Here is a 12,067-nt window from a genome sequence, read left to right on the forward strand (position 1 = left end):
AGATGGTGGGGCACAAGTGACATTTCAAGACCATAGTACAAAACTCAATTCTCACGGGAGAAATTAAGCCCTTGGCCCTCAAGGCACCCATAGCAATGATTTCTAGTATACGTCCCCGCGAGACAGTACTGGTCGTGATGGCGTGATTCATAGCGCACATCCTCAACGAGATATTGATGTTCACGTAGGTTCTGTAGAGCGTAAAGTGTCCCCGACAGACTTATGAACCAGAACAATCACAATCTCATCATGTCTTCGCGAGATGCAGCTGTTTGAGATTCCATGATTCCTAGTATATATCCTCGACGAGATACTGTTGGTCATGTAGGCTCTGCAGATGCATAAAAACTTCCCCGACGGACTTATAAACCATAGCTGAGACATGCATGTCACTTGTAAGCACGATTCACCCTATTTGAGATCAAGGACTGATTCATAGTACATCATCGCGAGATACACCGTAATGTCTACTATAGCCTATGGATCGACTTACTAAGGCTTCTAAATAATTCCTAGGACATCCCTGCGAGATACGCTAGTTATTCCACCTCTAGGCCCTTTCGACAGACTCCTAGAACATCCTTTCGAGATACACTAGTCATGTCGGCCCCATAATACAGATGCAATTGACTCCTACCACATCTATGCTAGATACGCTGGTCAAATACAAGTGAACCAAAGTCTCGCAGAGACATTATTAGGCGGGCAAGATTTCATTTCTCTCCCGAAAATGTCCCAGCTGACTTAGCAGAGACTCAGTCGCGTAGGCCAAGTCTCAGATAGCTTCAATCGCGTTGGACAAGTCTCAGACATCCCCAGTCATGTCGTCCAAGTCTTAGACGGCCTTAGTTGAGTCGGTCAAACCTCAAATGGCCTCATCTGAACTGAGTCATCTCATCTGAAGAGTCTTATACATGCATAAGGCTCAGGCACAAGCCTCACCTAGGGCTCAAGCCTATTTCTCAGCGTCTCAAACACACTCACGGCTAGTAAATTGGGCATGGACATGTTTATCCAAAAACGTGGACAAGTTCACTTGAGCTCTGCATGCTCAACAATAGTACGATATTCACGTGACATATGTGACCGGTCATGGAGAGTGGTAGCTTAACCTCAGCTTCTCTCACACTATACACAAGAATTCCGAGGCATTCCATGTCTTTTCACGTGACTCATCCTAATCATTCTCACAAATTAGTGGATATATCTTTATCTTGGCCAACTCGCTAAAGAGAATATTTCTTTCTCTCAATACATAATCAAAAAGGCTGGCTCATTTTCATACAAATGGGGGATATCAATTAGGGTTTTGTTCTGGAAGTCTACGACACTTAGGAGAAATTTCTGACTTATTTCTCACCGCAGAAAAGAGTAAAGGCGGTGGAATAATAAGATAAACTCAACCTAGTTTATCTCTTTCTATTTTCCTGAAGATACGGGAAATGTGCTCCGCATGGCAAGCAATCCTTATCTTCACCGACCTGAGATTAGAGAATTCAGCTATAAAAAGGTCCTTTATTTCTCCAAGCTAACACACAACATTCTCATAACCTCTCAGAGAAATAACATCTTCTCTGATCTCTCTCTCCATATGCTTCCTTCCCTAAGACCGACCCTAAGCCTCCATCTTTCTGACTGAACCAGCCTTTGAACGCCCGTTGTGCGTGGTTTAGGCGAAAACTGTTCATGCTCAACCTCCCGTAACTTATTTTCAAAACCCTACAACCCCGCTTTTAGTCTCTCACCGATTTTAAGTAACCAAATTTTGGCGACCACAGTGGGAAGTTGTTCACTCAGTTACAAATCTCAATCATGATCGCTATTAGGAAGGAAGCGGAATAGAGAACATGTCTTATTCGATAAAAACTTAAACGGAAAAGTAATCTTGCTCATATTTGGTCCAAAAAAGGACCAAATCTGAGCAAGTGGTTGATGAAGGTGTTGATGGTGGTTTATAGCTTAGGGTTAAAATCGTAAAACCTTAACCAAACAATGACGTCACACTTGAGTAATAATGTCTTCACTAGCACATTTATTGAACCATTCAACATGTCTTTGTAAAATTACCGGGGTACCTTTTTTTATATATATGCCATGCTCCACGGCAGAGCCCTTGGTACTGACTGGCATCATCTCTGCACTTGCCAGCCGCGCATGCTAGACAAACGTGCCAATAACGCATGCCACATATTTTAAACTAGGGTTTCGACACGCTAAACCCTAATAGCCATATCTCCATGCCAAAGACCTGTCAGCTGCACCACCGTTCCAATGGCATGCCAAGCCAGCCACATCTTCGCGCCAAAGTCATGCCAACCATGCCAGCCGCACCACCGTGCCAATGCCATGGCATGCCATGCCAGCCACAACTCCGCGCCAAAGGCATGCCAGCCGCACCACCGTGCCAATGGCATGCCATGCCAGCCACACCACCGTGCCAATGGCATGCCATGCCAGCCACATCTCCGCGCCAACCATGCCAACCGCACCACCGTGCCAATGGCATTCCATGCCAGCCACATCTCCGCGCCAAAGGCATTCCAACCATGCCAAACGCACCACCGTGCCAATGGCATGCCATGCCAGCCACATCTCCGCGCCAAAGGCATGCCAACCATTCCAGCCGAACCACCGTGCCAATGGCATGCCATGCCAGCCACATCTCCACATCGCCATAGTTCCAATGGCATGCCATGCCAGCCTATCTCCGCGCCAAAGGCATGCCAACCATGCCAGCCGCACCACCGTGCCAATGGCATGCCATGCCAGCCACATCTCCACACCAAAGGCATGCCAACCATGCCAGCCGCACCACTCTGCCAATGACATGCCATGATAGCCACATCTCCGCGCCAAAGGCATACCAACCATGCCATCCGCACCATAGTGCCAATGGCATGCCATGCCAGCCACACCTCCGCACCAAATCCATGCCGGCCATGCCTCCATGCAGCTGGCTACCAAACGAAGGGTTGCAACAATCAACAACCACCCTTCCTTCTGAGATGCAAATCTCAGCCGTCCAAGTTCGCCACCAAACGCGTGGCAACTTTTGGCCCAATGCCAAGACCTAATTTTGACCGCGCCTAAACTATGCCAAAACCCTAATTTTGGTCGCGCCTAAAACTATGCCAAAATCCTAGCTTAGTCGCGCCTAAACCACGCCAAAGCCATGCCGGCCATGCCTCCATGCCGCTGGCTACCAAACGAAGGGTTGCAACAATATCGGCTGCCCTTCCTTCTGAGATGCAAATCTCAGCCGTCCAAGTTCTCCACCAAACGCGTGGCAACTTTTGGCCCAATGCCAAGCCCTAATTTTGGCCGCGCCTAAACTATGCCAAAACCCTAATTTTGGTCGCACCTAAAACTATTCCAAAATCCTAGCTTGGACGCGCCAAAACCATGCCAAAGCCAGGCCGGCCATGCCTCCATGCCGCTGGCTGCCAAACGGAGGGTTGCAACAATCAACGGCTACCCTTCCCTCTGAGATGCAAATCTCAGCCGTACAAACTTGCCGCCAAACGACTTGTGGAAATCTCTTGGCTACGGTGCCAACTCTTGGCCACGGTGCCAAAACCCTAATTTGGCCACGGTGCCAAAGCCCTAACTTGGCCACGCCACTGGCTACCAACAGAAGGTAACCACAATCAACGGCTAACCTTTGATGAGTGCCAAATATTGTATATATTTGTCCCTTTTTATTAGCATTTAACTCATCTTTTGTGCATTAATTCTATATTTTATCCCATATTCTGTATTTTCATTGTTTTCAAGAATAAATATTTTTCTTACTTAATTTTGCATTTTTAGGTAATAAATAAAGTCTGGATGACTTGCGGAGCGGAAAAGAGCAGAAAAGTAGAGAAAAGTGTGAAAAGCCGGGAGGAATTACACAAGGAAGCCGCGAAGAATGGTGCGCACAAGACCAAAAGGCTAGAAGTGGGCTTGAGAAGAAGAAGAATTGTCCTTAAAGAAGATATGGGCTTGGCATACCCAAGGCCCAAAACCCTTATCAAACACATTTCCACTATCCAAGCCCGTCTCGGATTTCAGCCGTCAGATCGAAGCATCTCAGCATCCTACGGTCGCTCCATCATCGCACATCAAACTCCGAAGCCCCCGCTTTACATCGCAACGCCCATCTCCATCTTGGGTCGTCCGTTTTGCTACATCCCTTCATCCGACGGTCGCTCCACGCTTACCTCCGTATCGCCGTTGGATCCACCTACCATCTTCCCATCCATCGCTCCTTGTCGCAGATCATCAAACCGCGCTATCCCCGCTTCACACCGTAGAACCCGATACCCTATACCCAAACAAACACTTCCTTTCTCCCAAAACAGTCGAGCTCCTTCCCCTTCTCCCAAAATCAGTTGCAGAACCACCACCACCTCCATGCCCTGTCTCTGCAAACTGTCACTACCTCGCCTTCTCCACCACCATCACTTCTTCCCCGACCGTAGCAGATACCACCATCACGTCCCCTTCTTCTCTAGCCATCTATTACATCAACTTCTCAACCCGAAAACCCTAGTTTAGAAGTTGATGAAATAGGTGAGGTTAGAGACAGAAATTGAAGCAGCCGAGAAGAGCAGGAAGGTCAGAGGAAGCATGGGTCAAGACTACATGGAAGAAATTTCCTCGATTTGGGTGAGTATCACTAACCCTAATTTCTCTGTAATTTGGGGGTTTCTCTAGAAACCCTAATTCATGTTGGGACCGTACTAGGAGAGGATTAGAGTAGGGAAATGGGCTCAATTAGACCCATGACATTAGAAAAACAGTAAACCTAATTGTACTGTTTTATTTTGGGATTTTGGGAAAATGGGTGATAACCCTAATTTGATGTTTTGGGTATAAATAGAACTGGAGGGTGTGTGTGAGAGAATATGCTGGACTAGCCAGTGTCCAGAACTGTTATGTTCTGTTAATGTTTTTTTTTCTCTTCAATTTGTGCTGTTTCATGCACTGCTCCTGTTTAATCATGTATGTGTTCTGTTCAATTTGTTGTTCATGTTAAGCTGTTGTTAATGTGATGTTTGTGATGTTTGTTCCTTCATTGTTCATCTGTTGTTCATTATTTATGTTTTCCTGTTCTCTAGTGTTCTTGTTATGTATGGACTGTTAGATAGTGGAATGTTAGGCTAGAAACCTCAGTGCACTGATTTGATTGAGCAATGGGAGAATTCAGTGCTCACTAGTGCTTGTGATTGATTGTACTGTCAAAAGACAGTCAATTCTAGGAGCACATCAGTTGAGCAAGCTGTTTATCTTGTTATTCCCTTTTTGTATGCTTAGGATGCATTGTTTTGATTGAGAAATGGGAGAAATTAGTGCTCATAGCAAGCTAATTCTCTTTCCATTCCATTTGTATGCCTAGAGCCACTGCCTTGGCCTTGCATTGTCATCACTGTTAGCTTCACCATCTCCCCTGCCCTTGGCTTAGGCCTTGGTTCACTTCCATTGTTGTTGTTTAATTCTTTGCTGTTTAGTCATTGTCTTGTTTAATTTTCTTCATTGCCTTTGCTTCTTTACATTTTATTTATTGCATTGTCTTTGCTTCACTGCCATCTCTTCTTTCTTCCTTGCCTTGTTCTGCCTTGTCTTCCCCTTGGCTTGCTGCCCCCCTTCCACTGCTTGTGCAGCTGCTGTGCACCACTGCTTCTGATGCTGCAGAAGTCACCACTGCTGCTGCTGCTTCCCTCTCCTAGGCCCAGACCACAGTTCAGGTTAAGACCTAAAGCCTAGCTAATCTAAAGGCCTAGCCAACTGAGCCCAAAGCTCAGTTCACTCCAAAAAGCTAAGGCCCAATTCACTGTGAAAGCCCAGCTCAACCCAAGGCTCAAATCACATCACAAGCCCAGTCCAATTCAGTCAACTGTGGGCTTAATCAAAAGCCTAATTCAGAGACCAAAGCCCAAGTTCACAGTTCATCATTCAAAGGCCCAAAGCCTAGTGCACTTCAAGACCAACTGAGCCCAAGCTCAGTTCATTTCATTGTTAAAAACAAACCCATTAGGCCCAATTTACTCAAAGGGTATTCAAAGCCCAACAATAGCAATTTAGAGCCCAAATAGCTAAACACTACAAAACACTCCCAATCTCTGTGGATCGACCCGTATTTGCACGAGCTACAACTGACGACCGTGCACTTGCGGTATTACTGTAGGCCCGTTTTCATTTCGCTTCAATTTTATACGCTTTCCCGGGTCCACCAAGTTTTTGGCGCCGCTGCCGGGGACCATTTTGCATTTAAATATAATATCTTCGGGTCCACCAAGATTTTGGCGCCGCTGCCGGGGATTGGTGCTGTGTTTTTCTTGTAGTTTTATTAGCTATTTTTGCATTTCACTGCATAGCATTTGCATCTGCATCTGCTTCACTTCATTTGCTGTTGGACCTGCTTTTCTGAACCTGTTTTTCCTCTGCTGGAACGCCACCAAAAGAACCAAAGCCCAACTGGGTTTTTGCAACAATATCAGAGCAGCTGGGATGTGCTTCAAAGGTAACCCATTTAAGAGAACCCGAATTGTGGGCTTCCATTTTTAATTTGTGGGCTTGTAATAATTTTTGTTGTTCTTTATTTTTTTAATTTGGGCTTGTAATAATTATTTTTATTTTTATTTTCTTTTTCTTTTATTTTCTTTTATTTTTCTTTTATGGGCTTGTAATTATTTATTGTTGTTTTTATTTTCTTTTGTTGGGTGTGATAATTTATGCTAGGCTAAGTTAAAATAAAATAAAAAAAAAAAAAAAAATTTGCTCCTAATTTCGAAAACCAAATCTTTAATCCAAAAAAAAAAAAAAAATTTCTTTTGCTCCCAATTTTAAAACCAAATTTCTACTTTGCTCCCATTTTTAAACCAAATTTTCTTTTTCAAATATATCCCATCAAAACCAAAATTTTCCCATAAAAAACCAAATTTTTGAAAACCCATTAAAACCAAATAGTGGGCTTTGTGTCTTTTCAAAATGGGCCAACCTAATGCTCTCCATGAATACATGTGTCCCACAATAAAAATTCCATTATCATGTATTGTATTACCTCAAACCAATAACCCTTTTAAAATAAATGCAAGCATGATACAAATACTTCCTATATTTCGAGGGTTCGATTCTGAGAACCCCTATACTCATGTAAGAGAGTTTGAACAAATTTGTCGGACTATGCAACCTGATCATATGTCCGAAGACTTTCTGAAATTGCGTTTGTTTACATTTTCTCTAAAGGAAAGGGCCAAAACATGGTTTTACGGTTTGAGACCACAATCAATCAACACTTGGGACCAACTCACAGATCTATTTTTCAAAAAATTCTTTCCACATCATAGGACCATCGCTATTCGTCAAAGTATCAATTGTTTTGTCCAATTGGATGAGGAAACTGTTTTTGACTATTTTGAACGTTTTAATGATTTGTTGAGCGAATGTCCACACCATGGATTTGAGAAGTGGAGACTTGTCGCTATCCTCTATGAGGGACTAGACTTTAAATCTCGAGCCATGGTTGAGTGTATGTGTAATGGTGAATTTCTTGATAAAACTGTGGATGATGCATGGAAATTTTTAGCTGAGATTGCAGAGAAAACCCGTCACTGGGAGTCCATTAGGGAAACTGAGACACTGTCACATGATATTGGTGGTAATGAATTGAACTTTGGAAATAGCATGTCTAGTCCTTCTCATGTGTATGATATTGAATATGAACCTAATCTAGAGGAACATGAGTTGACTAATGACACCACAACTGCTAATAGGGACAAGTATGCATATTACTATGATGATGATGATGATGATGTTATGTTAGAAGAACATGTCTATGCTGAAAATGTTATGGAACCTTTGGGTTCAAATACATTAGGCTTCTCTGCCTCGACCTTCATGAATGATGTTTCTTCTAGTATTCCATATACATGTGATGTTGATACTGATTTTGAGCATGTGCATCTGTCCTATGAAGATGACTTAGGTAATATAGAATCTTCTGTTGACACTAATATGCATGAAAATATAATTGTTGTGTCTGATTCTCTACCTGGGTCACGTTGTGATGTTTCCACTGATTTGCCGATGCATGAGAATAATTCTTCTGATGATGTTGATGATTCTGATTTGTGTGAGCATGGTGAGCATGTTGTGACACGTGTAGAAGACTTAGGAGATGTTGATGTGATTAGTAATGATGTGCCTATCGTCCTACATAAGTCACAATCTGATGGCCTTCCACCCAACCTAGATTTGGTTTGTACCCATATTGTCAAACCGACTTTTCTGAGAGTCCCTAATCTAGGTTGGAACTGTGTGCTTCCCAAGTCCTCTTGGACTATTTTGCTTCTAAGTATAATATTTTGAGGAACCACAGTTGGAATTAGCATGTTTGCCCGTCCCTAGCACAGTTCATTTCGAGCTAGACCTTGTGCATGATGAACCCCCGAAACTGCGCGATTTTTTTTCAAAATTATATCTTCTGTAAAATCCAGGTTTGGGGGTAGCTCATTTTGTTTCACAGCGCTTCACTTGCATGCCTACATATTATTATTGTGTGAAGCTGTTGAAACCTCTACACTTTGTCTTTTGGGTTGATCCTCAACTCTTTAGATTGTTAGTGTATGGTGAATTTTTGTATATAATCCAGTAGATAAAATTTCTTAAAAACCTTTTTGTTCCTTTTGTATATATTTTGCTAATCCAATATGATCTCGGCTGACATATGTTGGATTCTTGCCTTGAATAACGGAGTTCTAATATTGCTTTCGCCGAAATCGGGTATTCTCTTTCCTTTTTCTCTACTCAACATGATCCTCTTCATATGTTGTATTATAATTTTGTTCATATTTTGAAACATTGAGGACAATGTTTAGTTTAGGTTTGGGGGTGAAAAGTAGATACTTTGATAATATGCCATAATTGAAAACAAGAACTCCTCTTTTTTGAAAAAAAAAAATCAAAATAAAAAATTAAAAATTAAAAAATCATAAAAATGGAGCTCATTTACCTTGAAATGTTGACTCTTGTGCAAATATGTAATTATTAGGAGTCTTAGTCTAGATATTTAGGCACCCTGATTCTAGCACAATTCACATAGTGATAAGAAATTTGCACGCGCACGATCTACCAATACATGTATGGCCTCGATCTTCAAGGTGTTTGATAGGAAGTCACGATTGCCAATCACTTTAGAATACTGAACGAAACTTGACTAGCTTGTTCTTTGGTTGGTTGGGATAGAAGGTGGAGGTTACATTAAGAAAGACAACCATCGAATTTAACTGGGTGCATCAAAAAGGGCTACCTCTTGCAAAGTGTCATGTAATCTTTTGTTTCCTTTTGTATTGTATCAAAAGTGTTTCTTTTGCAAAAAAAAAAAAAAAAAAAAAAAAAAAAAAAAAAAAAAAAAAAAAAAAAAAAAAAAAATATCAAAAATACAAAAAAATCAAGTATTTATCAATTCCATCATCTCTTGTTCCAAAAATAAAAAGAGTAGTCAATGTAAATAAGAGTCATGTAAATAGTCATTTTGTTGTTTCATTGTAATAAGCAAGGAGGGTGTATGCCATTGATGTACAACGCGAGTAATTGTGAAATACCTCCAACTCATTCACAATTCTCGTAAAGTCCGGACAGCTAGCTAGATTTCGACCTTGGTTCTTAGCCTGAGAAACTATCTCTTGGTGATTAGTAGTCATAACTTCAGATCTTTCTTTACACATGTGTAGATACACTTTACACTCTTATCACATGTCTTTTTTTGTTATCAGTGCTAGGATTGTGCCTTGATAGCTAGATTGACATCTCCATTTTGCTGTGAGCTTAACTGACTTGCACATGTCACATTTGATGGAATCTGAGCTTATATTTTGACCTAGAACTTTGTAGGTACGTTCTAAGCAAACCTTCACGAGACTTCAACTCGTCCACTAGGGACACTTAGTGGTTTAAAAGGCTTAGTGCATACGCTAAATGCATTCGAGAGACCAGCGACAGTGGTATAGGTAGGATTTCCTTAGTTTTGTTTTACTTGAGGACAAGTAAAATTCAGGTTTGGGGGTATTTGATGAGTGCCAAATATTGTATATATTTTCCCTTTTTTTGGCATTTAACTCATCTTTTGTGCATTAATTCTACATTTTATCCCATATTCTGTATTTTCATTGTTTTCAAGAATAAATATTTTTCTTACTTAATTTTGCATTTTTAGGTAATAAATAAAGTTTGGATGAATAGCGAGCGGAAAAGAGCAGAAAAGTAGTGAAAAGCCGGGAGGAATTACACAAGGAAGCCGCGAAGAATGGTGCACAAGACCAAAAGGCTAGAAGTGGGCTTGAAGAAGAAGAATTGTCCTTAAAGAAGATATGGGCTTGGCATACCCAAGGCCCAAAACCCTTACTCAAACACATTTCCACTATCCAAGCCCGTCTCGGATTTCAGCCGTCAGATCGAAGCATCTCAGCATCCTACGGTCGCTCCATCATCGCACATCAAACTCCGAAGCCCCCGCTTTACATCGCAACGCCCATCTCCATCTTGGGTCGTCCGTTTTGCTACATCCCTTCATCCGACGGTCGCTCCACGCTTACCTCCGTATCGCCGTTGGATCCACCTACCATCTTCCCATCCATCGCTCCTTGTCGCAGATCATCAAACCGCGCTATCCCCGCTTCACACCGTAGAACCCGATACCCTATACCCAAACAAACACTTCCTTTCTCCCAAAACAGTCGAGCTCCTTCCCCTTCTCCCAAAATCAGTTGCAGAACCACCACCACCTCCATGCCCTGTCTCTGCAAACTGTCACTACCTCGCCTTCTCCACCACCATCACTTCTTCCCCGACCGTAGCAGATACCACCATCACGTCCCCTTCTTCTCTAGCCATCTATTACATCAACTTCTCAACCCGAAAACCCTAGTTTAGAAGTTGATGAAATAGGTGAGGTTAGAGACAGAAATTGAAGCAGCCGAGAAGAGCAGGAAGGTCAGAGGAAGCATGGGTCGAGACTACATGGAAGAAATTTCCTCTGGGTGAGTATCACTAACCCTAATTTCTCTGTAATTTGGGGGTTTCTCTAGAAACCCTAATTCATGTTGGGACCGTACCAGGAGAGGATTAGAGTAGGGAAATGGGCTCAATTAGACCCATGACATTAGAAAAACAGTAAACCTAATTGTACTGTTTTATTTTGGGATTTTGGGAAAATGGGTGATAACCCTAATTTGATGTTTTGGGTATAAATAGAACTGGAGGGTGTGTGAGAGAATATGCTGGACTAGCCAGTGTCCAGAACTGTTATGTTCTGTTAATGTTTTTTTTTCTCTTCAATTTGTGCTGTTTCATGCACTGCTCCTGTTTAATCATGTATGTGTTCTGTTCAATTTGTTGTTCATGTTAAGCTGTGTTAATGTGATGTTTGTGATGTTTGTTCCTTCATTGTTCATCTGTTGTTCATTATTTATGTTTTCCTGTTCTAGTGTTCTTGTTATGTATGGACTGTTAGATAGTGGAATGTTAGGCTAGAAACCTCAGTGCACTGATTTGATTGAGCAATGGGAGAATTCAGTGCTCACTAGTGCTTGTGATTGATTGTACTGTCAAAAGACAGTCAATTCTAGGAGCACATCAGTTGAGCAAGTTGTTTATCTTGTTATTCCCTTTTTGTATGCTTAGGATGCATTGTTTTGATTGAGCAATGGGAGAAATTAGTGCTCATAGCAAGCTAATTCTCTTTCCATTCCATTTGTATGCCTAGAGCCACTGCCTTGGCCTTGCATTGTCATCACTGTTAGCTTCACCATCTCCCCTGCCCTTGGCTTAGGCCTTGGTTCACTTCCATTGTTGTTGTTTAATTCTTTGTTGTTTAGTCATTGTCTTGTTTAATTTTCTTCATTGCCTTTGCTTCTTTACATTTTATTTATTGCATTGTCTTTGCTTCACTGCCATCTTCTTTCTTCTCTTCTTGCCTTGTTCTGCTGCCTTGTCTTCCCCTTGGCTTGCTGCCCCCCTTCCACTGCTTGTGCAGCTGCTGTGCACCACTGCTTCTGATGCTGCAGAAGTCACCACTGCTGCTGCT

This window comes from Papaver somniferum, chromosome 1 (genome assembly GCF_003573695.1).
Source record: "Papaver somniferum cultivar HN1 chromosome 1, ASM357369v1, whole genome shotgun sequence".
NCBI classification, from domain to species: Eukaryota; Viridiplantae; Streptophyta; class Magnoliopsida; order Ranunculales; family Papaveraceae; genus Papaver; species Papaver somniferum.